The 3,414-nt window shown below is 37.9% G+C and overlaps 1 long non-coding RNA gene across 1 annotated transcript; it reads right to left on the bottom strand.

The window, feature by feature from the left end:
- Positions 1-792: 792 nt before the first annotated feature.
- LOC135287687 (uncharacterized) lies at positions 793-2,544 on the bottom strand. The gene is made up of 3 exons (XR_010351252.1): positions 2,198-2,544; positions 1,420-1,573; positions 793-885 (listed from the first exon to the last, which is right to left on the bottom strand). It is a non-coding gene; the product is annotated as an uncharacterized LOC135287687 (long non-coding RNA).
- Between the last annotated feature and the right edge of the window lie 870 nt (positions 2,545-3,414).

The following is a 3,414-nucleotide window of genomic DNA, read 5'->3' as shown; positions in this document are numbered from 1 at the left end:
ATTTCCTGGCTGAATTAAAGATTCTGTTAATCCTCAGTATCCTAGTTCTGTTTCAGTTCTGAAAACAGAATGTGCCATGTGCAATCAGTTACAGAGGTAAAGACTTTACCTTCTGCAATATATTTAGAGCAAGGACTGACTTCTTTTGTGTTCTCTATAGGCATTAGTTCATGGTCAGTGCTATACAAATAAAATTTGTAAATCTTTTATTTGTGATTTTAAATGTGCCTGTGTCAGTTCTTTAATACAGGCAATTTAGGAATTCATTCGCTCAGGGAAGTGTGTTTCTAGGTTTTTAATTTCGATTTTTATTAAATTTGTAACAGTTTCTTTGTCCACATAAAAAGATGTGGTCTTCATCTAATTTGTATGGTGGTTTTTGTTCTCATATTCCAGAGGCATTAAACTAATTTTAATATTTAATTTTAAAAAAACCAAAACTAAGTCAACTGATTATTAAGTAGTAGAACAGTATATATTCAGTACTGTTACTTATAACAGTATTGAATATATTATGCCAACAAGCTGCTTTAATTGTGGCTTCTTCCTTTATCAGAAGGAGCAAAGCTGAGTTACCTTAGATTTGGTTATGGCTGATGAAAATCACAGAGCTTCAACAAGATTATTTTTTGTGAAAAAGTACAGATAGTGGATACCTGATTTTCAATCATACATTTGCTGCTGCTGTCCATGAAGAAGAGTTTAATTCAATTCCTTGATTCATTTTAAATAAATACATATGAATGTTTATAATATCACACAAATACATTTATATAAATATTTAATATGAGTCTCTCCTTGTAAATTCCTTTGCTTCCAGCTGTTGGCTCCATGACTGTTGTGACTTGAGTTTTTGTCAGTTCCAAGCAGCGGTATTTAAGCTCACTGTAGGAAAGCAACATCAGAGCCAGGATCTGCAGAGCTGTTTCCCAGTCCCTCACAGCATGATCCAGCTCTGTTGGGTGCACTGATAGCTGTATTACTTCCTAAGGAAGTCTAAGGCTTGATGTTCTGTGAAGCCATATATGTCCTTTTTTTTTTTTTTTTTTTTGGGTAATGTCCCTGAAAAGCTGCAGTAATTTTGGGTGGGTGCTTTTTGAAAATGTACTTAAATCTGTGACAATCCAATTTCTGTAAATATTTTAGAGTACTATAAAGGCTGTAATGGCTGAAATAGATTTAATTCCTATACTTAGTGTAAGATTAGAATGTAAAATCTTTCTAGACTGGATGCTCAGAAGCAGAGGGGTTTGCTAATTAGATTCAATTTTGTCAACCTGTGGTGCTTGATAAAATTCTAATCAAACCCTCTGTTGACATAACAAGCTATGTAAAGCAGCGCCAAACTGCAAAGAAAATAAAAAATAAACAGATACTTGGTTTCTGCCTGGAGGTGCTGTCTGCCCAGCATTAACCTACCTCATGACTGGGATTTTATTCTCTGTTTTCATTTATCTCCATTGTTACACCCTCATTTGATTCCGGGTTTCTTCACAGTGGCCACTGTTGCTGCTTTGTGTGCCCATCTCAAGGAAGGTGACAATTCTGCTGGAAACAATGTCTCTGGCTGTACCTGCATGGAATCACATTAATGAAAGATTCAGAGGAGGGAGAGACACTGTGACAGGAGAAGTGCCTGGCAGAGACAAGCATTTGAGATGAAGAGAGGGCAGGTACTAAGGACTGTTAGGAATATAAGTGATTAAAAAAAAATTAAAAAGAGGTTGATGGTTTGGATGGCCTCAGGCAGAGAATATAGTTTGAAAGAGAAGCACAGAGGCTGGCAACAAGAGGAAGGCAGTCTGGAGTGAGGAAGTAAACTGATAGTGAAATAGAAGGTATTCTGCATAATTGATGTCTCTTCCAAAACACCCAGTGTTCCAGTGTAACATTGCTGCAGATCAGCCTGCTGGAGAGAGGTGAGATACTGTGAGGAGCCCAAGGAACGTCAAATTACCTGTCTGACAAAGTATATGAACATGGTGTTCATAAATATTCTAGTGCATTACCAAAGTAGGTACTAAGCTGTGTCTGCTTGAGGAAGAGGATGAATTCTGTCTTTACCCGATAGGATTTTCTGCCTAGAAAATTATGCTGACTTCTGTGCTGAGATCAGACCTATTAATTATCAGTTCCTCTTTCATACAAGCTGTCTGTACCGAGTCCTGAGGCAGGATACCAGAGAGCTGAGATGTACCTTTGACTGCTGTGAACATGAAGCATGGCTTGGCACACTTCAAATATCTGTGATTCTTTTTCCCTTCCACAGTCTCTTCCAGAAATACCTTAGGGCACAGGTGATCCTCTTTTCTTTCTAGGGACTCTGTCACTTTGTTCATGAGCTAGGGCTTTGAAGCTCTACTATGTTTAACACAGTTTTTTGGGTTGTTCTTTTTTTGCAGGCTTTGGTTAAAATATGGGACATTGTATTAAGCCATATTATGTTTGGCTTGTCTTTCTCATCCCTCTAAGGATAAAAAGAAGTTGTTGGGCACTCACACAAAAGTATGTACAGGGGATAGGAAAGTTGCAGAGGATTACTGGGGATGGATAGCTCTGACAATCTGAATTACTGTGACTTCACCAGACCTGTTGTGTCACAGTGACTGGCTGTGTACATGTCCTTGCCCACCAGGGACAGACAGCAAGGCAAAATATTTTAGCTTCAAGCCTCTTCCAGCATAGTAATGCTGTTGTATGTCTAAGATACTTGCTGTTTCTCAATTATAGATTTGTTTTTTCCCAATAAAATAAAATATTACATGGTGTTCTGATGGACTGAATATTCTATAAATGAGCCACCTTCTCCTCTGCCCTCTTCTTTAGTGGAATTACTCTCAGCAAAAATATTTAGTATTTATGTCTTGGCAAGATGTGACTTAGGATTGTAGAGAGCACAGTGCGGGTCACTGTCAGAAGAGGGGACCCCACATTCCAAGGTGTGATTCTTGTAATTTATACCAGCAGTTAAGGGGCAGCCCATGTACTAATAACAATTTAATCACAGCTCAAAACTTTTCTAGGCTTCCTTGCCAAACTGCACTCCATACTGTTTGGCTAAATTTGCTGTTAGTGGTGGAGCAGACTGATGGAAAGCTGCCTCAATGTTGTGAGATTTAAGCATACTACTGGCTTTCCTGCCCCTTTCTGTATGCCCACCTCTTTTCTTTAGAGAACATAGGTAAAGTTTTAAGTAATTTAAGTGCTTTGAAAAATCTACTTGTAATCTCAGTGCTGAGAAACTGTGAGTGGAAAGATGCTTATGAGGTTACATTGGGTAAAGCCTTTGGCACTGTTTATTGCAGCCATAAAAATTCAATGAGGAAATGATGAAATTGTGTCAGAGGAAATTGTTCCAGCAGGAAACTCAAAGCTATAAAAATAAATAAATATTGCTGTCTTGTGTAATGCTAA

This window comes from Passer domesticus, chromosome 1, assembly GCF_036417665.1.
Source record: "Passer domesticus isolate bPasDom1 chromosome 1, bPasDom1.hap1, whole genome shotgun sequence".
Taxonomy (NCBI): Eukaryota; Metazoa; Chordata; class Aves; order Passeriformes; family Passeridae; genus Passer; species Passer domesticus.
This window is presented reverse-complemented; position numbering and strand designations above follow the sequence as displayed.